We start from the raw sequence: 27306 nt of genomic DNA, 5'->3' as shown, positions 1-27306 counted from the left end.
TTTAGGCCTTACACTTGCACAGATCTATGGCTAGTGTAATTGCAGGTACCTAAATGTTAGGTGTATCGATACTGGGCTACACTAGTATTCTACAATAGGGCCTGGTGCCTGGGTTCCATTTTAGAATAGTCTCCTACCTGTGTGTCCTCAAGGTGCCTAAATACAGACACCCAGTTGTAGAATTTGCACCTGAGTGCTGCTACAGCTGGTATGTAATATTCATTTAATTGCTACACCTCAGCAATGATTGGTCCCCTGTCAGTACAGGGGCCAATCCTTTCATGAGCCAGGAGCCAATCCCTCTTTAGTTTTCAGTATAAAATGGAGATTGCAGATTGTGATCATGGAATCTGGCCCACCTAGAACATGGTTAAATGGCGACTGTTTTTTAACATATTTATAAACAATCTGGAAATGTCAACCTCGTCCTTCTGTAAGACCCTTAATTCATCAGGATGAGGTTGGCAGAAATCCAGGACTGGCCTAAAATCTACCTCCTGAAACTGGGTAACTTGGAAGTTCTGGATTTTGGAGTGCTTTCACTTGCTCCAAAGATGGGTTAAATATGTGACCTTAAACTATATTTCTAAGTCACCTGCTTCCAAGACTCCAGCTCCTGGTATTCCAGTACAGGTTGCACCTAGCTTGAAGTGTAACTGTGATGTATCATGATGGTACTGATATTGGTGAATCCCTTTGAGCTTTGATGGAAAGTCTATTTTTGTTTTTATGCATTTTGTATTCTATCATTTTCATTGTAACAGTTGTGTATGTTCCTCACCTTGAGCAGTGATAAGTGCGGGTTATAATTTCTTTTTTAAATAAATAAAAATACCTTTGCTTTAATGTTTCCAACTCCTGGTATTCCTGTCCAGGGCTACAGCTACCTTTGATTCAGTGCAATGTGCTGAGAATGAAGGGGGATTGCTCCTGCCCTGATGCAATTCTAGTGATGTCCCCAGTAGGTGCCAGGAGGGATCAGCTGCCTCTTTGGTGAAGGATAGAATATGATACATTGCCTAACATTAGTAATGAATGGAGTTGATAGGCACCTGGGGTGTGGGTTGTGATCAGGGGTGTTGAGGTGGTTTGTCCCAAGCTGCCACCTCTTAATTAGCAAAACTGCCTAAAAATTTTAAGAAAATTATAAATAAATACATAAATATATATATATATATATATATATATATATATATATATATATATATATATATATATATATATATTAGAAAAAAACAACAATTAAAAATCTGCAAATGATACAGGAAACTAAACACAGTTACTTTTTTTTTTGTCTGCACTAAGAAACATCAGAATACCCTACATAGACAAGGGTGTAGTCAGCAGCTCATTTTGGGAAGGAGAGTACCAGGGGTGGACTGGGGATCACACATTTAATCTCTACTCTCCCCCGCCCACACTAAAAAAATCTTAGCTTTGCTGGCGGGAATGCCCAAGCCCCACCACCCAAAGAGATCCACTGCCTGAAATCTCCCGGTGCTGTTTCAATCATTGAGAAAATCGGTGGCATGCTTTACTTTCCAGGCACCAACACTGGCACAATCTGGGGGTAACACACCCTACCTCGGCTGGCAAGAGAGGACTAGATAAGTGCATTAAAGAAATATCATAATTTTTTAAAGGTCTATTGTGTAACAATTAACGGAAAAATGTAAAACACTGCAAAATTATTATAAGTACTGTGGAGGCTTTTATGCTGATGATGAAGAGTTTCTTAGCTCTGAGGATGCTTTTGCCTGGAGCTCTTTAAGGCTTTTTCTCCCACTTTTTGTTGTGCTGGTATGTGAGCTATGCAAATTTGATTTGAGGAGAGTATTTGTATACTTTATATTGAAATTCTCACAAGTAGACAACTCATTAAGACTGGTGGCTTCCTGAATAGTGCAGATGGAAGATGATAACCCAAGAAACAAGTTGCAAAGGTTGCACTTGAAGTAAGCGTGCTCTGAATAAAAAAAAGCAGAGGTATTCAAACAAACTTGAGCTAATTAAAGCCCGGGAGTTGTCAATGGTACTGCAAAGGGGTACAAGAATTGATAGTGAAAACGGCAGGACTATCCCTGTCATTGGGGAGGTACCAGTACCATGGTGCAGAGGCAAATCTGAGCCTATAAACCCCTAAGATGCTGTCCCATAAACAGCATGGTAGAGGAACCGCAGAAGCGGAGGACTGTGATCCACTACGTGTAGAGAAGCAAAACAGAGGAGTAGTGAGACCAGCAGGGAACCTTCAGGAACAACAGGACGACTGGATAATAGAAGAAAACTTTTATTGATAAAGCCCGACATGGCACCATGTTTCGGCCAGATGCCTACTTCACGGGGCCTAAATAAATAAAACAAGTAATAAAACATCAAACAATCAAAACCAAAAAATGAACAAAAAAATAAATAAAATAATAAATGGTAACTTTGTGTGATGGACAAACCATATGGGATAACACATGTATACGTATTCTCAAAAATGTTCATGATAAAAAAACAAATGGGTATATATATTGTAAAGGAAATAAATCTAGAACACAAATGAGCATATGTAACACTGGAACATGGAGGGAGAGGCAGCAGGCTCCAATTACTGAAAGAAGTTTGGTTTCTGTTCTTTTTTGTTTGTTTGTTTGTTTGTTTGTTTGTTTGTTTAGTGAAGGTCAATTTTTAATATTAACTGTGGTGTGAGTCTCTGTAGCAGGGATCAATGGCAAATATGAGATATACACTTTGGTTAAAAGAAACTGTGAATCGGGATTATAGAACAGCTTAGCACGGAACTTGCAATAAAAGACCACAAGGAGAACATATCATTTGAAACCTCTAACTTAATATGATGTTATATATATATATATTCACAATGCTATCCATGTAGGACATATAAAACTTGGAACACCCAACTTATACCTGCTATGTGTGTGGCCCACCTAGGTGTTTACATATTTTAGCAGTGGAATATCGGCATAACTGGTGCTGCCTCTGGAATGCCCAAACCCTGGCTTCTTTTTGGAGTTTAACATTGACCAGATAGAGGGCAGTTCTGTAAAATAGGTGCCGACACTTACGCGTGCATTAAACATGTAAATATTTAGAATGCTAGCATATGTGTGCACTTACATGTATCAATGTGCACTATGTATGTAAATGTTTAGAAAGATAGCTTACTTGTGCACTTACATGCATTTACATGTGCATTATGCATGTAAATGTTTAGAATGCTGGCTTGTGTGTGCATGTGCATTATGCATGTACATGTGTGGAATGTTAGCTTATGTGTGCATTGACATGCCTTTACGCATGCATTATACTGGTAAATGCTTAGAATGCTAGCTTGTGTGCACTTACATGCATTTATGCATGTGTTATGTATGTAAATATTTAGAATGCTAGTATATGTGTGCACTTACATGCATCAATGTGCAGTATGTATGTAAATGTTTAGAAAGATAGCTTACGTGTGCACTTACATGCATTTACTTGTGCATTATGCATGTAAATGTTTAGAATGCTAGCTTATGTGTACACTTACATGCATCAACATTCATTATTAATGTAAATGTGTAGAATGTTAGCTTGAGTGTGCATTTACATGCATTTATGTGTACATTATGCATGTAAATGTTTAGAATGCTAGCTTATGTGTGCACTTACATGCTATTACATGTGCATTATGTATCTAAATGTTTAGAATGCTAGCTTGTGTGTGCATATTTGTGCACTTACATCCATTTACACATGCATTATGAATGTAAATGTGTGGAATGCTAGCATATTACTACTACTACTACTTAACATTTCTAAAGCGCTACTAGGGTTACGCAGCGCTGTACAATTTAACATGGAAGGACAGTCCCTGCTCAAGGAGCTTACAATCTAAAAGACAGGTGTACAATCTAAAGACAATCTAAACAATCTAAAGACAAGTGTAGAGTCCGTCTGATAGGGCATACTATATTTCACGAAAGGTTAGGTGCCGAAAGTCGATGAAGAAACCCCCTCCCAGCCCCCCTACCTTGGTTGGAAGAGGGAGATAGCCTGCCTCCCTCCTCTTCCTTGAGTCGACGACGACAAAATGGCGGCGCCCAGCCCTGCCCAATGCATCCTGGGATGCGCTGGGCGGGGCTACAGACCATATAAGGGACGTCGACTCAAGGAAGAGGAGGGAGGCAGGCTATCTCTCTCCTCCAACCAAGGTAGGGGGGCTGGGAGGGGGTTTCTTTTTGTATGTTGGACCACCTCTGAAGACAACGCTGGGGGGGGGGGGGGATTGGGGTGGGCTGGAGGTCCGCCGGACCTCCAGCCCCCCCCTGTCGTTCGTTGGGAGGGAGGGTGGGAGGGGGCTTGGCTGGTGGCCACTAGACCACCAGGGACCATTTTTTCGGGGGATTTAGGGGGGGGTGGAGACCCACTGGATCTCCAGCCCTCCCTGAACCTGGGGGGGTGGGATCATCGGGGGGGCCGGGGTGTGGACCTCCAGCCCCCGTTTTTCCTTACTCAGGGCAGGGGTAGTCAGGGCCTGGTGGTCCCATGGACCTCCAGCCCCTGTGTTTGACAGGTTTGGGTTTTTGACAGCCCAGACCTGTCAAACAAGTGCGGGGGGATTGTGCTGAGCGCATGTTCGGCACAATTCGCCCACACTTCTACCCCATGATCAGAGATAATTGTGCTGCTTGCATTTGCATGCATTATCTCTGATCATCTGTGCGGTAAAGCCCCACGCTGTTCCAGCGCTATTTTTAGAGCGCTGTTAGGAACAGCGCGGGGCTTTTCATAATCTGCCTGTGAGTGTCCGGCAAACAGCTCCACCAGTCACTACCATTAACTGCAAAACCTCAGATGCCACAATTCAGAAGGGTGGCTGATGTATGCAAACAATTGGCTGATTCATCTACTCATCTTTGTTGATTTACAGCCACACTCTCCCCCGGATTCTATATAGCGTACCTAGAGATCCATGCCAAAATCCAGGCCTATTCTATAACATTGCACGTAACTTCATAGGCTTAACAAGCTAATTATTGTTCATAACAGCACTTAACAAGCAGTAATGAGCACTAATTGGCCATTTTAATTTACGTGCACACCTCCCTAAACGTATTCTGCAACACAGTGTGCCTAACTTCTAATGTGCGCAGGCAAAAATGGGCGTGGTTATAGGTGAGGAAATTGATGTTTCATGGGTGTTTTGAAATTTGTGTGCGTAAATGTATGTGCCAGGATTTACATCCCATTTTCATTGGTGTAAAAGGATGTACGTAGTTTCAAGCGCTGGAATATCAACTAAGCATATTCTATAGTACTGCGCCTAAATCTAGGCGCCGCTTATAGAATATGCTTAGTCAGCAATGTTTTCCACATGGATTCTTCAAGCGCCATATATAGTATCTCCCCCTCTGTGCTTAAGCTATCCATTTATGTTAGGATAGCTATTGGTGAAGTCCTACTTAACTTTATCCATTTCTCTGGATGGTGCTGAGCATTGGCATTATCTGTATAACTTTGGCCCTGCCCTCTGGAGAACTTCTGGCCTTCCTCGAACTTGGATAACTGTTGATACACATCAAGGTGTCCAGCCAAAAGTTATGGGGTGGCCATGCCTGAAATTTCCATGTAAACAATTTACATGATTAACTCCAAATTAACAGCATAAATTGTTTTGAATATCAACCTCTAACTATGCAAGCATTTTTTGTATCCACTGTATCAAAGTATCATCTCCTTAAGGGGGGGGGGGGGGGTACTAATATTTAGATGCCAATCATGTGCATAAAATGAATAGAATACCAGCATATATATGGAAGTATCTGAGCACATAATGGACAATTCCATATGTGGGTGCCCACATGTACATGCCACGTGTGCATAAACATACAGAGTCCCAGCACTTTCACGGGCAAGTATGCACATACGCACGTGAGTGGCCGTGACTAAGCACTATTCTGAAGGGTGCATAAATGTTGCATAATGTGTAAATGATGGGGGGAGGAGGGCATTCAAATGGGCGGAGATGCCACTGGCACATATATGCAGATTACAGAATACTTATACTATAAGGCCCACTCTTGCCACAGTTACACCACGTTTATGGGTAGTGTGAGTGTGGGGGTGTACACGTGCACCAATACTGGGTTTCTCTTGTATTCTATAATACTATCGCAGATGCAGTTATAGAATACGCTCTCGCTGTGTGGCATAGGAGTGGTTACCCAGTTACTGAGGTACATAAATGCCCTTAATCTACCCATGTGTTATTCTGTAAATCTTATATAGTGCATATTTCACAGAAGGGTGGAGTCAGGGCAGACCATAGCAGGACACAGTTACACATATAACTTACAGAATACTATAAGTTCTGTGGGCATCTTCAGCATTTAGGCATGAACATTTATACCAGCTGTATAGCTGGCATATGCACATGCAACTAACAGGACACATTCGGCTAATATTCTACACAGAAAAATAGGTGTCTACTTTCCTTTATACATTATGGTCCAATCAGCTGCCCTCTAGTCACATACATATAGGTACACAGTTCTAGAAAGCTAAGTTACTTACCTGTAGCAGGTGTTCTCCAAGGACAGCAAACATATATTCTCACGTGGTTAATGTCACCCACATGCGAGAATATTATCAGGCTTATTTTCAAAAGAGAAGGGTGCCGATCTTTCAACACAAATCGGGAGATGGGCGTCCTCCCAGGGTCGCCCAAATCGGCATAATCGAAAGCCGATTTTGGACGTCCTCAACTGCTTTCCGTCACGGGGACGACCAAAGCTCACGGGGACGTGTCGGAAGCATAGCGAAGGCGGGACTGGGGCATGCTTAACACATGGGCATCCTCAGCCGATAATGGAAAAAAGAAGGGCGTCCCTGACAAACACTTGGCCAACTTTACTTGGTCCTTTTTTTTTACGACCAAGCCAGAAAAATGTGCCCTAAATGACCAGATGACCACTGGAGGGAATCGGGGATGACCTTCCCTTGCTCTCCCAGTGGTCACTAACACCCTCCCACCCTAAAACATTTAAAAAAAAAATATTTTTCCAGGCTCCATGCCAGCCTCAAATATCATACCCAGCTCCATGACAGCAGTATGCAGGTCCCTGGAGCAGTTTTAGTGGGTACTGCAGTGCACTTCAGGCAGGCGGACCCAGGCCCATCTACTCTACCAGTTATACTTGTGGTGGTAAATGTGAGCCCTCCAAAACCCACCAGAAACCCACTGTACCCACATCTAGGTGCCCCCCTTCATCCGTAAGGGCTATGGTAGTGGTGTACAGTTGTGGGGAGTGGGTTTTGGGGGACTCAGCATACGAGGTAAGGGAGTTATGCACCTGGGAGCTTTTTCTGAAGTCCACTGCTGTGCCCCCTAGGGTGCCCGGTTGGTGTCCTGGCATCTCAGGGGGACCAGTGCACTACGAATGCTGGCTCCTCCCACGACCAAAGGGCTTGGATTTGGTCGTTTCTGAGATGGGCGTCCTCGGTTTCCGTTATCGCCGAAAATCGGGGACGACCATCTCTAAGGTCGACCTAAATGTTGACATTTGGGTGTCCCCGACCGTATTATCGAAATGAAAGATGGCCGCCCATCTTGTTTCGATAATACGGGTTTCTCCGCCCCTTCGCGGGGACGTCCTGCGAGGACGTCCTCAGGAAAACTTGGGCGCCCTGTTCGATTATGCCCCTCTATGTCTGTTTGTCCCCAGAGGATCACCCGTAATGTGCCCAGACCTTTTGATTAGTCTTGTTTTCCCTTCTGCTTTATGAATGACTTTTTAATGCAGTACAATCTTGAAGTCTGAATCACAAAACTGAGGTGCAGGATTTGAATCTGCAGCACTCCAGCTTGACCTTGTATATGCTGCAGTACTTTGAAGGCATATGTGGCAAGAAGGTCCTGCTCACAGTGAACTGTCTCTGTTAAAGTCCTGAGAGCCCTTTTACTGCACTACTAAAATGCAGGCATCCTGTGGTAATTTGCAAAAAACTATTTGAAATAATAAAAGAAAGATTTTTAGTTTTTCTTGGAGGGGGTGTATGTGCTAATTAGCTAGTCCATCTATGATGTCAAGCACTAACTAATTACTTCAGGATTACCATATGAGCCCTTACCACCTACAAAATAAGTCATGGTAAGTGCTCATATGGTAATTTTTTTTAATGGCCACATGCTAATGGCAACATTAGGGACCCTTTTACTAAACGGCAGTAGGGCTCCCTTTTCTCTCCAAATTACTTGAGCGTGCTGTTCACCACCGCTGCCTTGATTTTCTCTCCTCACATGCTATTCTTGACCCACTACAATCTGGTTTTCGCCCTCTCCACTCAACCGAAACTGCGCTTACTAAAGTCTCCAATGACCTATTACTGGCTAAATCCAGAGGTCAATATTCCATCCTCATTCTTCTTGATCTTTCCGCTGCTTTTGACACTGTCGATCACAGCATACTTCTCGATACCCTGTCCTCACTTGGATTCCAGGGCTCTGTCCTTTCCTGGTTCTCTTCCTACCTCTCTCTCCGCACCTTTAGTGTTCACTCTGGTGGATCCTCTTCTACTTCTATCCCTCTGCCTGTCGGTGTACCTCAGGGTTCTGTTCTTGGTCCCCTCCTCTTTTCTATCTACACTTCTTCCCTTGGTTCATTAATCTCATCTCATGGCTTTTCCTACCATCTCTATGCTGATGACTCCCAAATCTACCTTTCTACCCCTGATATCTCACCTTGCATCCAAACCAAAGTTTCAGCATGCTTGTCTGACATTGCTGTCTGGATGTCTCAACGCCACCTGAAATTAAACATGACCAAAACCGAGCTTCTCATTTTTCCCCCCAAACCCACCTCCCCACTCCCCCCCATTTTCTATTTCTGTTGATGGCTCTCTCATTCTCCCTGTCTCCTCAGCTCGAAACCTTGGGGTCATCTTTGACTCTTCTCTCTCCTTCTCTGCTCATATCCAGCAGATCGCCAAGACCTGTCGTTTCTTTCTTTACAACATCCATAAAATCCGCCCCTTTCTTTCCGAGCACACTACCAAAACCCTCATCCACACCCTTGTCACCTCTCGTTTAGACTACTGCAATCTGCTTCTTGCTGGCCTCCCACTTAGTCACCTCTCCCCTCTCCAATCGGTTCAAAACTCTGCTGCCCGTCTCGTCTTCCGCCAGGGTCGCTTTACTCATACTACCCCTCTCCTCAAGTCGCTTCACTGGCTCCCTATCCGTTTTCGCATCCTGTTCAAACTTCTTCTACTAACCTATAAATGTTCTCACTCTGCTGCTCCCCAGTATCTCTCCACACTCGTCCTTCCCTACACCCCTTCCCGTGCACTCCGCTCCATGGATAAATCCTTCTTATCTGTTCCCTTCTCCACTACTGCCAACTCCAGACTTCGCGCCTTCTATCTCGCTGCACCCTATGCCTGGAATAAACTTCCTGAGCCCCTACGTCTTGCCCCATCCTTGGCCACCTTTAAATCTAGACTGAAAGCCCACCTCTTTAACATTGCTTTTGACTCGTAACCACTTGTAACCACTCACTTCCACCTACCCTCCTCTCCTTCCTGTGCACATTAATGGATTTGATTTGCTTACTTTATTTTTTGTCTATTAGATTGTAAACTCTTTGAGCAGGGACTGTCTTTCTTCTATGTTTGTGCAGCACTGCGTACGCCTTGTAGCGCTATAAAAATGCTAAATAGTAGTAGTAGTAGTGGCTACCATGTAGGTAGCATATGGTGAAACACCACTACCGTGGGTCATAGCCAGATGCCCTGTTGTAGTTCTGGCTTCAGCGCTTGCCGTTTCCGATGCTAGAAAATAGAAATTCTTTTCAAGCACTGTGGGCAGGGAATAGGTGTGCCCGGCGGTAATTGGCCAGGGCATGTCCATTTGCATGTGCTGTTCGATTATATCTGGATTAGCGCTTGAGCCCTTACTGCCGTGTAAATAGATGGTGGTAAAAGCTCAGGCAGTAATGGCCACACATTAATTGTGAAATTAGTGCACAGCCATTAAGGGCACCAATGGAAAAAAGGCTTTTTACAGCTGTAATAAAAAGTGGCTTTGGTGCGTGGCAATCCCATGTGCCAATACTAATGCAGGCCAATTTTTACTGTGGGGCTGTAAAAGGACCCCTTAGTACACAGCCATTAATTTAAAAAAAATGGAAAATTGGCTGTTTTACTGCTGTAGTAAAAATGGCCTTAGGGTGCAAGAAGAACCCCATACAAGGGTGCCCTAAGGCCACTTTTTACTGCAGCTTTATTAAAAGGGCCTCTTAATCTGCACATCACTTTATTTATGGCTAAACACTTGACAGACTTATTCAAGTGGAGTAAATATGTGGTTGATTTTAGAAAAAATATTTACTTTTCTCAATTGACATCTCCATATGCCATTTCATCTTTCCAAAAATATCTCCCCAATTAAGCAGTGCATCACAGTAATTCCTGGCTTGCATTGCTGATGTTAGTGAGGCCAGGAAGATGAAAGGGCAAGTATTTAAAAAAAACAAAACTTGCCACTGTGATTACACATACAATTAATTTTATTTTGCACATGGTGCCATCTAGCGGCCTGACTCATGCATACCAGGTTCTGGAATGTCCTACCAGCTCTAACTCCCAGATCAAGATAGTAGCTTCAGTGGCTGGACTGGGGATATATGATGGGGAGAAAGATTCACGTGGGGAAATTAATTAATTAGTATAATAAAAAGATATCATCCGTTACATAACACTTGTACTGGGAGCATTCATTGTAGGTGATTTAGAGGAACTGAAATAAATGTGAATCTTGACAAGGTGCTAGAATAAATTGACAGACTAGTAGGAAATCATCTGGACTGGATGGCATTCACCCCTAAAAAATACAAAATTACAACCAATCAATTACAAGTAATCTGTAACCAATTTTGAAATCTACCTGAGAACTGAGAGAGAGCCAACATAACAATTTTCAAGAAAACCTTCGAGGGTGATCCAGATAACTACAGACTGGTGAGCCTGATATCTGTGCCAGGTAAAATGGTGGAGGCTATTGTTAAGAACAATATTAGTGATCATATGGATAAATATTGCCTCATGGGGGGAAAATCAACAAAGATTTAGAAAAGGGAGGTATTGCCTAATTGATTTAGTATTCAATTAATACAGTCAACTGCTGTTAAACTTCTTCACAACCCACACAAATTTGATCATGCCACACCTCTTCTTTGTGCTGAACACTGGCTTCCTGTCTCTTCTCACATCAAATTTATGATCGTTTTGCTGGTTTTCAAATCAAATCAAATGATTCAGTTGACCATTGCTCCTTAAGTCCTATTGCTCAAGCTACTTCTTAACCAATTTTTGTTTTTCTTCTCTCATACTGACTAAGTTGCTCAAGAGTTTTATATAAGAAACTGTGTTAAAGACTATGCTGAAATTTAGATAGATCACATCTGCTGCACCAACCTGATCTAATGCTCTGCTTTCCTCATCAATGAAACCATGAGGTTTGTTTGGCATAACCTTCCCTTTGTGAAACTTTTGTTGCATAGGATCCTTCAACTCACAGGCTTTGGAATATGGTACTATTTTCTTCTTCAACAGTGCTCATTTTATCTAGCTTACCACCAGAAACATCAAATTGAAATTTTCCACTTCCTCCTTATCCTTTCCTTTTTGGAGCAATGCTAGAACTAGACCTGCTGTTTTCCAAGTTCTTGAAATCTCTCGTTTCAAGTGATAACTTGGATAGAGCTGTGAGGGGCACAGTCAGCACCAGTGGTGTAGCCAGGACAGGATGGGCCCACTATAACCCCATCACTCCTAAGACAGTGAGGGTGGGGAGAGGAAGCGCATTTCTCAAAGCTGACATATTACAATTAATAAATTCAGAAAAAAGAATTTCTACCTTTGTTGTCTGAATATTGCTTTGGTTCTAGTGTCTCTCTCCTGCTTTTCTCTGTTTTTTTTTTCTTAACTCTCTCTGTGGTTTTCTTTCCTTTTGACATTTCTTCCCTCTCTATGTCCAGCATTCATCTTTTTTGTGTATCCCTCTCTGCCCTGTCCAGTGTCTCCCCTCTGTGTCCCTCTCCATATTCCCCCCCTCATATTTAGTATCTTCTTTGTGTCTCTAACTTATTTTGTCCAGCAACCCCTATTGCACTGTGCCCCTGTCCCTAGGTTCTCTCCACAGCTGGCATCTCTTGAATCCCTGTTCCTCCACAGCCGGCATCTCTTTTGTGTCTCTGCCACTCCCCATGTCCAGCTTCTTTCTTCTCTTCCTCCAGCACCCCACCCATTCACCCTTCCTCCCTCATGGTCCAGCATCTCTATCCCTCTCTCCCCTGGTCCAGTCTCTCTCCCCCTCTCTCCCGTGGTCCGGTCTCTCTATCTCTTCTTTTTGCTCCCCCAGTCCAGAATATGCCCCCTTTCTTCCCCCTCCCCTTTCCTCCAGGTCTCTCTCTTCCCTCTGACCCCACCTCAAATCCAACATCTCTCCCCCTCTGCCCCCTAGACATTTAGCCATCTCTCCATCACCCCAAATCCTGCATCTTCTCTCCCTCTGCCCCCTGGACATTTAGGCATCTCTCCATTGCCCCCTCCCCATGCCCAGCATCTCTTCCTTCCTGCCCCCCCAAATGCCCATATGGGTCCAGCCTCGTTCCAGCTTCCTATACCTGCCACCAGTCTGACACACACTGCTGCAGTTGTGGCAGAGGCAGCGGGGCCTTTCCTTTGCCACATCCCACCCACAGGAAGTTGCATCATAGAAGTGGGACACAGCAGAGGAAAGAGTCTGCTGCCTCTGCCAAGACTGCAGTAGTATGTGGCAGGCAGGGCCAGCTGGAGTGAGGGTGTATGGGGGGGGGGGGGGGGTCCAACTTCAGGTGGCCCCTACTATTGGGTGAGCCCTAGGCATTTTGCTGGGCTCACTCAATGGGAGCTACACCCCTGGTCAGCACCTCCCTAAAGTCTTTCAGTAATCTGGGATATAACCATTTAGGTGCCATAGTCTTGACTGATGTGATTTGTGTCAAATACATTGGTGGTAATTCCATAAACTGGTGCTTCAATTTAGGGGTTACAAAGGATACGCTTAAAACCAGTTCTATAACAGCTTCATATGGAATATCAGAGCAAAGCTGCATTGGCCTGCCACAAGTTAGGCATGCCTACTTACGAAAGGTCAAGTGAGTGTGGCTGTGTGAAATGAATGCACACAACTGCAAGGATTCTATAAGCTGTGTATGCCACTTGGTGACATACCCATGCTCCGCCCACATATAACCCTCCTGACAGTTGCACGTTAAAGGATTTAGATGTGCTGTTTATAGAATAGCTCCTAGTATCTAGACCCATAACTGCCAATTATTGGTACCAATCATGCATGTAAGTGCTACTATTCTATAAATCAGGCACACTATAGGCAGCTATGTTTTGGTATACAATCAATAATCCCAGGGAAGTTTACAATAACATAACTATTGATCCTTCAGAAACAATATAACTACTACAGGAACACTGATAGAATCAGAGGAACCATTATCACACATCCAGGGGTTCCCTGGATGTGTGATGATGGTTCCTCTGATTCTACCAATGTTCCACTGTGGGATATAATGGTACGGATTTATTTGAACTGAGCACATTTATATTTATATTAATTTAAATATTTAATTAATTTGGCATTGACACAGTCGCGATCAGATAAAATATTGAGGTATAGTAGCTATATTTTGGTGCCAGAATTGGCTTTATTGAATACTTCCCCATAATCCTTATGTCCTTCCCTTCATCTTTGACCCAACATCTTTACCTCTTAGTGTGAATGCTAATTTCATTTCATTATTAGGGATGTGCAGGGCAAATACTTTCATTTCATTTCATTTCATTTTAGGGGTTACAAAGGATACGCTTAAAACCAGTTCTATAACAGCTTCATATGGAATATCAGAGCAAAGCTGCATTGGCCTGCCACAAGTTGAAAATAGGTGTTAACAACACATTCATCACTAGAAAGATAATAATAGTGATACTAATCAAGTCCACGACAATGTGGGGAGAATAATCAAGTAGAATTCAAAAGGGGAAAAGGGAAAACAGTACTTGCAAATTAAGTTAACAGCAATAGTTGCACTTCTATCAATATCAATACAGATCTTTAAGGTGCCTCTCTTCCTAGGGAACTGGAGATCACTTTCCTGCTGCTAACAGAAGCTGAAAGCTGTGAAGGCTCAAAAAAAAAAAAAAAAAAAATATATATATATACTTAACAGATTTCAATTTCTCAATACATTTCGAAGTGTATTTTAGAAAGATTAAAGCACCTAGATGTAACACAGCAGGTCTCAATAAAAGGAAATGTTTTTGTTTCTTCTGGGTTGCTTTTGTCAAGTCAGGAAACATTCTGACTTGGCAACCCAGAAAGGAAATGTCTGTTTTCTTAAAAATCACGTGCAAGAACCAGTCACGATCAGAGGATAAGGCCAATGTAATAACCAGCATAGCTGGAACCCAGGGCTTTTTTTAAGGGGATACTTGGGGGTACTGAACTGGCACCTTTTCCATTGTCTGCTAAAATTGGCCCATGGACCCAAAGTTTTAATGAAAGAGCTCAGGTTCTACACACCAATTCTGCCTTGTCATAGATTCTGTGACTGGTTGCAGGGGGCCTGGCTATTGTGTGGTGGATCCCTCAGTGATCACCCCACCCCTGAAGGGTGGCCTAGCCAGGGGTGTAGGCAGACAACAGATTTTGGGTGGGCCTAAGCAAGAAGTGGGTGGGCACCAAGTGTTCTCCCCCCTCCCCCACTACGACCAAAATATCTCAGCTGGCAGGAAAACGCTTCTTTCCACCTTGGCAGTCTGCAGCAGGCATGCACTGAAAATTGAGCATGTGCAGGTGCTGGTATCGTGGAGAGTAGCATTTTCATTACCATCAGGGGGGAGTCTTCTGCTGGCAAAGCTTGGGATCCCTACCAGCTACTGCTAAACATGTGCTACTGTTGGATGGGCCCTGGCCCACCCAGGCCCACCTGTGGCTATGCCACTGGGGCTAGCATTTGAGTACCAGCAGAACGCACTGCCGGTACCACAGACTGAGTGTCAGAAATCTCCAAAATATCCGAAACATTTAACACATCAATGTCAACAGCAGGATTTGATACAGCCTGTGTAGTCAGCGTCTCTTTGCAGTTGGATGATAATATATATGGCATGTGGAGGGAAAGATGTCTCTGGAACTTGAAGAATCGCCACAAAATAATAAAGTTATTTTAACCTGCATTAGAATTGAATGCAAAGAAACTGCATGTACATGTGTGAATTTGTAGGTTATTACACATTAAATTGATTTTGCATGCACTTTTAAGACACCTTAAACTGAATGCATTCTCACAAATCTACATCCTTATCATTTATGCACTTCGAAAGGTGTTTAAGGTGTTTGCTTTGTTCTAATATTCCTCTCTACTAAACCCATTTTCACTTTCTAAAGTTCCACTCTTCTGTGGGCCAGCACATCTGAAGGCACAACCTATGCATTTCCACATTGGAAACTTCAGGGATCAGTGCTGAGAAAGCAGAAATTCTCTTAGGGGGTCTTTTACTAAGGTGTGCAAGTGTTTTTAGCTTGTGCTAAACACCGAGATACACCTAGGAATATAATGGTTGTCTCAGAGTTTACCAGCTGATTTTTAGCATGGCTTTGTAAAAGACACCCTTAGTTTTCTCACCTAATGGAGGCAGATAAAGTATATCTGACTGTTGCTTATTCTCTTCCTCCTGCAGCTGATTGGTTCCTGGGAACAGTGAAACCAATCAGGCAGGAAATAGCCACCCTGTGCTCAAATTACTGCTCCTAGTATGCAGAGAGAGCAGGGAGGGGAGACACAGAGAGCAGAAGTCAAGGAGATAGGAGTGTTATCCACAGATAGAGGGAAAAGGTGATGTGGGGAGGGAGTGCAGCAGAAAGGAAGGAAGGGCTACCAACAGAGAAAGAGATGAGATGGGAGAATAGGAAGAAGAAGCATGGAATGGAATACAAGTGAAGGGGAAAAAAGGTAATGTGGGTAAATGGAACAGCACATGATGGGACAAAAAGCAGAGCAGTAGAGAGGAGGATAGTTAGGAGATGCAGGGATGATAAAATAGGGAACAGAAGAGTGCTAGGAATTAGGAAGCTGCGGCAATGTAAGGAGTGGAGGAGTAGCCTAGTGGTTAGTACAGTGGACTTTGATCCTGGGGAACTGGGTTCAAGTCCCACTCCAGCTCCTTGTGACTCTGGGCAAGTCACTTAACCCTCCATTGCCCCAGGTACAAATAAGTACTATGTAAAGTTAACATAGCAACATAACATAGTAAGTGACAGTAGATAAAGACCTGAGACCTGTACAGTCTATCCAGTCTGCCCAACAAGATAAACTCATTTTACTTGAAATGATATACTTTATATATATACCTGAGTTTGATTTCTCTTTGCCATTCTCAGGGCACAGACCATATAAGTCTGCCCAGCACTCTTCTTGTACTAAAAGTTCTGAAGCTAACGTCGAAGCCCCTTAAAATTTACACTCAAGCCCATCCCTATCTATTCAGTCACGATCAGGGCACAGACCGTAGAAGTCTGCCCAGCACCAGTTTTGCTTCCCAATTACCAGCGCCACCACCCAATCTCCACTAAGATTCTGTGGATCCATTTCTTCTAAACAGGATTCCTTTGTGTTTATCCCACACATATTTGAATTCCATTACCATTTTCATCTCCACCACCTCCTGCAGGAGTGCATTCCACGTATCCACCACCCTCTCCGTGAAAAAATACTTCCTGCCATTAATCCTGAGTCTACCCCCCTTCAATCTCAATTAATTTCCTCTAGTTCTACCACATTCCCGTCTCCAGAAAAGGTTTGTTTGCGGATTAATACCGTTCAAAATATTTGAACGTCTGTATCATGTCACCCCTGTTTCTCCTTTCCTCCAAAGTATACATGTTCAGGTCGGCAAGGCTCTTCTTGTACGGTGTGCAATGCAAATCCCATACCATTTTTGTAGCTTTTCTTTGCACCGCTTCCAGTCTTTTTACATCCTTAGCTAGGTATGGCCTCCAAAACTGAACACAATACTCCAAGTGGGGCCTCATCAATGACTATTGTGTTCAGTTTTGCCTTGAATGTAGTTGCAAAATAAATGCATGAAGGCATTTATATCAAGTCCCATTTCCCTTCCCTTCCCCTCTCCAGTGCCTTCCTTTACTTTTGTATTCAGAGGGCTTTTTAGTAAGGGCTTATCCACAGTGGGGGGCCTCGAGGGCCTGGGCTCCACCACTTTGAGCTCAAGCCCCTCCAAAATTGCATCACTGGTTTAATGGCTGGCAGGAAGGCCCAAGCCCTGCCAGCTTAAGAGGTTCGCTGCCCGAATTCCCATCCGTGCTGCCTGAGCAGCTCAGAAGTTGACAGCATGCTTTAGCTGCCAATGCCAGCACTCTTGTGCATACTTAGTTCAGTGACTGAACTGAGCATGAACTGGTGTCAGTGGCTGAAGCACCCTGCTGACTTCCATGCTATTTGGGCAGTAGACCTCTTTGGCTGGCAGGTTTGGGTATCCACATCAGCAAAGGTACAATTTAAATGCATTGGGGGGGAGGGGGGAAGAGCTGAGAGGAAATATGTGACCCTCTCAGTCCACTCCTGCCCCTCCAATGGACTTCAGGCTACGCCCCTGCTTTTTAGATGAAGGGGACTTTCTTTTGGCCTTGTGTGGGATGGGGGAGTATTCTTCCAACTGTAGGGCACTATCTTTCTCAACAGTCACGCCTCAGTCTTGTAAATGAAGATGCAATCCAGTTTCAGTTTTGGCTGAAAAAAAAAAAGTTTCCACTGGACTATAACTGAAAGATGGACTAAAATACTGTTCTATCACAGGGATGACTAGTGGTACAAAACTAACTGAAACCCTCTGGCTTACTCTCTGAAACTTACATCTTTGTGTATTCTGTTCTTAGAAGCTGCCAACCCTTTCCCTCTGGCTGACACAGACAGACCAGTCTTTGGCTCTTCTGTCATCTCACCTCTGCATGCTCCAACACTTAGAACCTGCAGGACACTTCATCATAAAGCATATGGAGACAGACTTAAAGATCTCAATATGCATACTTTGGAAGAAAGGCAGGAGAGAGGAGATACAATACAGATGTTTAAATACCTACATGGCCACACAGACTGCCTGCAGAAAGCAGCTCTGGTGAATGTGGATTCTCACAGAAGAAGCAGCACATCACTCCATCTCTGTTTTAAAATTCAGCACTAGTTCTTTTGTCTACATAGCCTTTAAAGCCTAAAATATGTAATTTTGCTTTTTCCCTGCATTGGTTAAAAAATTCCTTTGACATGTCACAGGCACATAAAGCAAGAGGGCTGTGAGAGGAGGGGCACAGCACATTGAGTTTACACTAATTCTTTTGTCTATTTGCCCTTTAAAGCGAAAAGGAGGAGGAGGAGGCATGTCTAGGGTTGAGCCTTTTGTTTTAAAGCCTAAAATGGCTGTCATTCTGCAATTAACCTGTTGTTCTTAAAAACAGACTGACTTAACTCAATCTAGCTTCAAATAAGCACAAGGTATCCTTTTGAAAGAAAAAAAGAAAACATGCCTATTTTCTTTCCTGTGAGAAAAAAGGTTAAGCTGCACGCATTCCTCCACACCTTCAGGGGCATTTGACATCACTGCCTATCAAGTGACCCCATCCAAGATGGTGGCTAGTACTAGAAACAGGAAGTGAGCTGATGTGTCCAGTAGTAGCCACCATCTTGGGAAAAGGGGTGTGGCTATGATGGCACTTCCCTTGATATCACCAAAGGTGTGGGGTTTGGGAATGGGGTTATGCAAAAGGAGGCAGGGCTAAACAAATAAGGTGGGCCAAGGGGTGTGGTTATACAAAATGGGTGGGGCTATGACATCACATCCATTGATATCATCAAAGCGGGCAGGGCAGGGAGTGTGTGTGGCTTGGTTGGAGTGTGGGCATGGCTTGGGCATGTCCTCACTTTTGATTGGCTGAGAACCCAGAAGTGGGCATGTCACCTGTCAAAATCAGTTTGACAAATAGCAGTGAGATACACTACTCACAGTAATCAGAATAATATTGTCATATTTGATTAGAGAGTTGGTGGAAACTGCAGAAATAAAAATCTCTGTGGTCTTATGTTTGAGCTCTTCTGTACAGAGCTATAAAACAATAAAGGAAAAAAAATTAGGTGAGTTCTCAGAATTAGACTTTTCATCATTTAACATATAGAAATAAAACTTGAAAATGAAGACAATTGTAAAAGTAGCTGATAAACAATGGCAAAAGCAAACATAAGAATTGCCAAAGGTCCTTGAAGCCCAGTATCCTATTTCCAAAAGTGGCCAATCCAGTCACAAATACCTGGCAGGATCTCAAAAATAGCAAGATTCAATGCTACCAATGCCAGAGAAAAGCAGCGACTTTCCCCATGTCTACCATAATAATAGTTTGTGAACTTTTGCACCAGGAACTTGTCCAGACTTTTTTTTTTAACTTGTCTCTTCTAACTGCGCATACCATATCCTCCTCAATGAATTCTAGAGCTTAACTAAGTATTGGGTGAAAAAATGCTTTCTCCTGTTTTAGCAATGTAATCTCTTACCGCAGTGACTAAGACTCTGCTGAATAGATTAAGTCAGCAGCTCTTAAGGAATGCTTTGTGAAAATGCTGTCCTATTTTATGTGCATGGTAAATATGCAATAGATTCACTCATTCAATTTACAAAAATGGAGGAAAACGTCCTCAGATGCCACAGGGCCCTTAAGTACCTCCGGTACGATGTAAGCCACATTGAGCCTGCAAATAGGTGGGAAAATGTGGTATACAAATGCAACAAGTAAATAAAATAGATAAACATCCCAACAATAGCAGGTAAACAGAACACTGTTGTTTAGCAAGTTTTTAATCAGGTTAAAAAACCTCCATGAAATGTGCATATGTCACAAACGTGTCTTCAAACATGACAAACTAACATTGTGAATAAATTAATCAAAAACAAATTTTTCTTCAAACAGTGTAGAAATGCAAAGTGAAAAAACGTATCTCACATCCAGGATCCCCAGGCCTCCTCCCTAGGCAAGGACCCTCAAATTGCCTTAAATGTGCTTGATATAAATATATGGAGGGGCATTTTTGATAAAATGAACATAATGGGCTAAACTCAACAAACTTTGCCTGAACCCAAGTAAAACCGAGATTCTCTGGGTCCCTAACACAAGTGGATACATACCTGACATCAAAATCCCTTTTGGGAAGTATGAACTCCCCCTCAAATCACAAGTCAGGAACCTTGGAATACAGCTAGATTCAACACTTACTCTGATTCCCCAAATCCAAGCAACCTTCAAGAGCTGCTTCTACTATTTGTGACAGCCACGCTGCCTCTCTCCTTATGTGGAGAAGGTAAATCTTATCCCAGTTGTGCATGCCATGGTTACATCAAGACTGGATTACTGCAATGCACTATACAATGGTCTGACTACAAAGGGCCTGCACCAGCTCCAGTTGATTCAGAATGCAACAGCAAGACTCATAGAAGGTTGCAAGCGACGTGACCACATCACACCATTTTTGCAAAAACTTCATTGGCTACCAGTACAATACAGGGCTAAATTTAAAACTCTATGTCTGATCTTCAAGGCCCTGAAAGGAAATAGCCCTGAGTATCTAAAGAATAGGATGATCCTCCACACACCACCAAGGACACTAAGGTCCTCCCAAGGACTTTCACTAACTACACCCTCTCCAAAAGACATTACACGATGTGATACCCGCAAGCAAGCCTTCTCCGGAGTAGCCCCCAACACTCTGGAATGCATTGCCTGAAAAGCGCCACTTAACACAAGACTATCTCTACTTCAGGAAGCAGGTGAAAGCTTGGCTCTTCAACCAAGCCTTTAATGGAAGAAGTAACTACTACTACTACTACTATTTAGCATTTCTATAGCACTACAAGGCATACGCAGCGCTGCACAAACATAGAAGAAAGACAGTCCCTGCTCAAAGAGCTTACAATCTAATAGACAAAAAATAAATAAAGTAATCAAATCAATTAATGTGAACAGGAAGGAAGAGAGGAGGGTAGGTGGAGGCGAGTGGTAACAAGTGTTTACGAGTCAAAAGCAATGTTAAAGAGGTGGGCTTTCAGTCTAGATTTAAAGGTGGCCAAGGATGGGGCAAGACGTAGGGGCTCAGGAAGTTTATTCCAGGCGTAGGGTGCAGCGAGACAGAAGGCGCGAAGTCTGGAGTTGGCAGTAGTGGAGAAGGGAACAGATAAGAAGGATTTATCCATGGAGCGGAATGCACGGGAAGGGGTGTAGGGATGGACGAGTGTGGAGACATACTGGGGAGCAGCAGAGTGAGTACATTTATAGGTTAGTAGAAGAAGTTTGAACAGGATGCAAAAACGGATAGGGAGCCAGTGAAGGGTCTTGAGGAGAGGGGTAGTATGAGTAAATCGACCCTGGCGGAAGATGAGACGGGCAGCAGAGTTTTGAACCGACTGGAGAGGGGAGAGGTGACTAAGTGGGAGGCCAGCAAGAAGCAGATTGCAGTAGTCTAAACGAGAGGTGACAAGGGTGTGGATGAGGGTTTTGGTAGCGTGCTCGGAAAGAAAGGGGCGGATTTTACGGATGTTGTAAAGAAATAAAGGACAGGTCTTGGCGATCTTCTGGATATGAGCAGAGAAGGAGAGAGAAGAGTCAAAGATGACCCCAAGGTTTCGAGCTGAGGAGACAGGGAGAATGAGAGAGCCATCAACAGAAATAGAAAACGGGGGGGGAGGGGGGGGGAGCGGGGAGTGACTCGGGCTGCACATACTGCAGCGGGAAATGTTTATCCACTCCTCCATGTGCAACTTTCTTCAAATCAGTCACCTTACTTTCCAATTACATAGTAACATAGTAGATGACGGCAGAAAAAGACCTGCACGGTCCACCCAGCCTGCCCAACAAGATAAACTCATATGTGCTACTTTTTGTGTATACCCTACTTTGATTTGTACCTGTCCTCTTCAGGGCACAGACCGTATAAGTCTGCCCAGCACTATCCCCGCCTCCCAACCACCAGCCCCGCCTCCCACCACTGGCTCTGGCACAGACCGTATAAGTCTGCCCAGCACTATCCCCACCTCCCAACTACCAGCCCCGCCTCCCACCACCGGCTCTGGCACAGACCGTATAAGTCTGCCTAGCACTATCCCCGCCTCCGAACCTCTTTCTTACCCATCTATGTATTGCAACTTTGCCTTACCCTTCACTACCAATTATAATGTTCTATTACGTATTGTGTTGACATTGCTAGTATACCATGCCATACTTTGTATTGTTTTCGAATATTTTTACTACTGTAATTGCCTATTGCTCATGTTTGATCTTTTCTTACTGTACACCGCCTTGAGTGAACTCCTTCAAAAAGGCGGTAAATAAACCCTAATAATAAATAAATAAATAAACCATTTTTGAACTTGAAAAACGTCTACTTTTTTGGTTTGAAAATCACCTCTTTCTAGATGTTTTGTGCTTAGTCTGTTTGTCTTTTGTGACCATTTTGTAAAATAAAATATCCAAGAGAAAAACATCCAAAAAACAGCTGTTGGGATGTCTGGGGGCCATCTTTCTTAGTAGACTGGCCACACAGACATCCCAGCAGAGCAGTGGAGCAGCCTAGGTGGCACTGCAGTTGGCTTTATATAAAAGACTCCAGGTGCACGTCTCACCATAACCCACTTATATTGTATGATGAGCCCTCCAGGAGCAGAAAACTACCCATTGTACCTCACTGTACTTTGCAGGTGTCACCTATATGTAGGTACAGTAGATATTTAGTGTTTTTGATGGCGCATATGTTTCACCAGAAGTGTACCAGTTAGAGTGGGATTTGGGCCTGGGTCCTCTTCTCTACAGTCCACTATACTTACCACTAGGCTACTCCTGCTTGCTACTCTAATAGGAATGGCCATCATATCTGAAACTGTCATAGAGCCTGGTATGTACTGTCACAATCACAACTTAGATGGCTGAGGATGGGGGGGGGGGGGGGGGTCAGTGGTCATTTGGTCATTTAGGGCATCTTTTGGTTGATATGATTGTAAGCTCTTCTGAGCAGGGACCGTCCTTAGTTATTAATTTGTATAGCGCTGCGCAACCCTAGTAGCGCTCTAGAAATGTTAAGTAGTAGTAGTATGATGACAACTCCAAAACATGTAAGGGTTTCTTGAACGAATGTCAGATTACATTTGAGTTACAAGCTTGAGATTTCGTATCCAACTGAGCCAAAGTAGTTTTATATTATTTCTTTACTCACCGAACCAGCCCTGGCATGGGTCTCACCCATGTGGAAGAGAAATGATCCATTGTTGAACAATCTTTGGGGATTTTTGATCCAGTTTTGATGTATCTCATAAACTTGTGGAAGGGCAATCAAATCATGGGGATTACACTATCCATTTTTGCACCTTATCTACAGAACTGGGCTGGAATGACAAGAGCCTCATGGCAGTATTCTGGCAAGGAGTGTCCCCGATGATTAAGGATGAGCTAACAGGCCAGGAATTCCCTACTTCCTTGGATGAACTGGTCCTTCCGTGCACTCATGTTGACGTGTGATTTCGAGAATGAACCTTAGAACACCAGGCTAATCACTGCCTGACATGGACTGAGGCTACTTACCATTCTAAAAGCCCCACCCCTCCTCAAACAAAGGCACCATCTCCCACTGTCTGCTCAGGAAAAGCAACACAGATGAATCCAGGGGCTGTGCCTGTACTGTGGGGACAAGGGACACCATGCTCTGTGATACCCGAAGAAACCGGGAAACTGGCAGCCCTAATCCTGGCTCGGGAGGCAGGACCTGGGTTCAATAAAGGCTCACCTTGTTCACTGCTGTAAGTACCAGCCATACTAGCCGTCAAGCCGGAAATCTGTAATGAGGCCTTCATTGATTCAGGGGCAGGAGGTAGTTTTATCGATGAAGCACTGGTGTGACAGTGTCACATTCCCACATAAGAACTTTCTCATCCTATTCTAGTACCTACAATATGTGGACATATTCAAGGAGTCCTCAAAGCCAAGACGACTCCACTAGGTATCCATGTTGGGGTACTCCACCAAGAGACTATCACCCTGTACATCCTGCAGACTGCTCTGAACTCCCTCAATTTAGGCCTCCTGTGGCTGCAACAACACAATCCATGAATTGACTGGGAGCAGGGTCAGATATTGGCTTGGAGTCCTTCTTGCAGGGAGTGCTGTTTGGATGCTGTAGCACCTTCTAGAAGACCGTCACTCCAGATAGTGCAGGTTGACCTGTGTCTTCTGCTGGTTTACAAGGCATTCACAGAAGTCTTATCAAATCATTGAGCTGAACCTCTCCCTCCTCCTCATCTGTATGATTGTGCTATCGATCTGGTATCTGGTACTATGCCACCCAGGGGAGGGTTTGTCCCTTGTTCTGACCTGAGTCAGAGACAATGTCTGCCTATATCCAGGATAACCTCTCTCAAGGCTTCATATACCCCTCTAAGTCACCTGCAGGGGCTGGGTTCCTTTTTGTGAAGAAAAAGGATGGGGGACTTCATCTATGTATTGATTATCAGTGTCTCAACCCTATAACTATCAAGGATAAATATCCGTTACCACTCAATTTTGAACTGTTTGATCACTTTCAATGGGCTCAATTTTTCACCAAATTGGACCTTAAGGGTGCTTATAATCTCATTTGGATCAAGGAAGGAGATGAGTGGAAAAATGCCCTTAATACATGTGATGGTCATTATGAATACCTTGTGATACCCTTTGGTTTAGCCAATGCACCTGCTGTCTTTCAAGCTTTCATTAATGACATCTTTCACAACCTCCTATATAAATCCAGTCTAGTATACCTGGATGACATCTTGGTCTTTTCAACGTCCCTAGAACACGATCAAGGTGGTCCTTCAATGATTACACCAACGATTACGGTTTGTTTTAGTCTTCGTGATATGAATATTGTGTATGTTTCTTGTAAACCACCTAGTTGTAGGTGGTATAGAAAATTTTAAAATAAATAAATAACCATCTCTACACCAAACTAGAGAAATGTGCCTTCTGTCGCGTCTCTCGCGCTTGACGCGCTCTCGAGGACCTTGGCATACCTTCAGGCTTCTTCCCCGGGAGCGCGGGGATTGTGAGTCCATAGGCCACTACCGTGGAGCGGTAGTGGCAGGCAAAATCACCCTCCAGGTAGAGAGGAAACAAGACTGGACCGGGACTCCAGACTGGAGTTCTACACCGGAACACTCGGAACTGGAACGCACCGGACGGGTGCGCACTGGAGTGGGGCCCGCTGGACTGGACACACTGGAGTGGCCCCACTGGACTGGAACATGCAGGAGTGAAACCCGCTGGGCTGGAACACAGCCTCTGAAGGTGGCTAGCGAGGACGGCTAGCCGAGGAGAACACAATCTCTGGAGGTGGCTAGCAAGGACGGCTAGCTGCAGAGGACACAATCTCTGGAGGTGGCTAGCAAGGACAGCTAGCTGCAGAGGACACAATCGTGGGAGGTGGCTAGCAAGGACAGCTAGCTGAAGACAACACAGTCTCTGGAGGTGGCTAGCAAGGACAGCTAGCTGGAGGAACACAGTCTCTGAAGGTGGCTAGCAAGGACGGCTAGCTGAAGGAACACAGTCTCTGAAGGTGGCTAGCAAGGACGGCTAGCTGAAGGAACACAGTCTCGGAAGGTGGCTAGCAAGGACGGCTAGCTGAAGGAACACAGTCTCTGAAGGTGGCTAGCAAGGACGGCTAGCTGAAGGAACACAGTCTCGGAAGGTGGCTAGCAAGGACGGCTAGCTGGAGGAACACAGTCTCTGAAGGTGGCTAGCAAGGGCGGCTAGCTGAAGAGGACACAGTCTCTGGAGGTGGCTAGCAAGGACGGCTAGCTGAAGAGGATACAGTCTCTGGAGTTGGCTAGCAAGGACGGCTAGCTGAAAAGGATACAGCCTCTGGAGTTGGCTAGCAAGGACGGCTAGCTGAAGAGGATACAGTCTCTGGAGTTGGCTAGCAAGGGCGGCTAGTCTAACACTAGGAACAAACACAGTCTTGGGATAGTGGCTAGCAAGGGCGGCTAGTCTAACACTAGGAACAACGCAGAGAACTAGCAGAGCTATGCACAGGCTACAAGCCAGACGGTGCCTAAGCTAACTAGTCATGCACTGGAAACAAACACAGAGAACTAGCAAAGCTATACACAGGCTACAAGCCAGACGGTGCCTAAGCTAACTAGTCATGCACTGGAAACAAACACAGAGCACTAGCAGAGCTATACACAGGCTACAAGCCAGACGGTGCCTAAGCTACTAGTCATGCACTGGAAACAAACACAGAGCACTAGCAAAGCTATACACAGGCTACAAGCCAGACGGTGCCTAAGCTAACTAGTCATGCACTGGAAACAAACACAGAGCACTAGCAGAGCTATGCACAGGCTACAAGCCACATGGTGCCTAAGCTAGCTAGTCTAAACAAACATAGAACACTAGCAAAGCTAACACTGAAACTGTGTACAGAGCACTCTATACACCAGGACCTTTAGATGATATGCAAAGGCCAGGACTGTAGTCTCCAAGTGATTAATAAAGCCCTTCAACACCAGAGCCACAGCTGCAGCAATTACCTTGCAACCAAACAGAGGCTTGACACACAGAGCAGTCATCCCATAGGAAGGAACAGCGGGAGCCATCTTGGATACTGGCAGAGAGGAAGAGGCGGCAGCCATCTTGGAAGAGGCATAGCCCACACAGGTGAGGTTCAGTAGGGCAATCAGCACACAGAGCCAGAGAGAACCTAAGACAGACACAGACACAGAGACAAGCAGAAGCCAGCACAGACACTGACTCCCAGAAACAGGGTAAGTCTGAGGGTTGTCACGGCCACGGACGGGACACCTTCCATCGCACAGAATTACCCTTCTTGGGCTATATCATCTGAAAACAAAGTATGAAGATGGATCCTAACAAACTTATGGTGATTCTTCGATGGTCCCAGTCTGTGGGACATAAGGCCCTCAAAAGATTTCTTGGCTTCTCCAATTATTACCGCCAATTTATCCAAGACTATTCTACGATTGCGGCTCCCCTGATGGCATTAACCAGGAAAGAAGCTGACCCTTGACATTTGCCTCCCAAGGCCTGTAAGCAGGCCTTTGTTTCAGCTCCAATTCACCCCGATCCCACAAAGAAATTATTTGTGGAAGTTGACACATCCTTGTTTG

The 27306-nt window shown here is 44.3% G+C and overlaps 1 long non-coding RNA gene across 1 annotated transcript in view; it reads right to left on the bottom strand.

The window, feature by feature from the left end:
* Window positions 1–3385: 3385 nt before the first annotated feature.
* The window catches only part of LOC115463065, a 62553-nt gene continuing 38632 nt past the window's right edge, over window positions 3386–27306 (bottom strand). The window contains exons 2-3 of the long non-coding RNA XR_003940989.1: window positions 20908–20910; window positions 3386–3655 (exon numbers count right to left, since the gene is read on the bottom strand). This is a non-coding gene — a long non-coding RNA (uncharacterized LOC115463065). The remainder of the gene's footprint in view (window positions 3656–20907; window positions 20911–27306) is intronic.

The sequence above is a fragment of the Microcaecilia unicolor genome, chromosome 2 (assembly GCF_901765095.1).
Source record: "Microcaecilia unicolor chromosome 2, aMicUni1.1, whole genome shotgun sequence".
NCBI lineage: Eukaryota > Metazoa > Chordata > Amphibia > Gymnophiona > Siphonopidae > Microcaecilia > Microcaecilia unicolor.
Note: the sequence above shows the minus strand (reverse complement) of the source record. Positions and strands in the feature narration are given on the sequence as shown.